We start from the raw sequence: 262 nt of genomic DNA, 5'->3' as shown, positions 1-262 counted from the left end.
GAGGGATAAAGAAAAAAAGAAGGACAAGAAAGGGACTAATAAAAGAAAGCAAGAGAAGAAAAGAAGAAGAAAAAGAAAAGAAAAGAAAAAAAAGAAACATCAACAGAATTAATAAACCAGGAATAAAATCACAACAGAGAAAAGGAGGACGATAAGAAATAGAAGAAAAACAGAAAGAAAAGGGTAAGAAAGAAAGCCAGAGTAACAACAGAGAAAAAGGTGGATAAAAATGCGGAAAAAAAACAGACAACAAGAGCGGCAG

This window comes from Penaeus monodon, chromosome 34, assembly GCF_015228065.2.
Source record: "Penaeus monodon isolate SGIC_2016 chromosome 34, NSTDA_Pmon_1, whole genome shotgun sequence".
Classification (NCBI taxonomy): Eukaryota; Metazoa; Arthropoda; class Malacostraca; order Decapoda; family Penaeidae; genus Penaeus; species Penaeus monodon.
The sequence above is the reverse complement of the archived record's forward strand: the minus strand, read 5'-3'. Positions refer to the sequence as shown.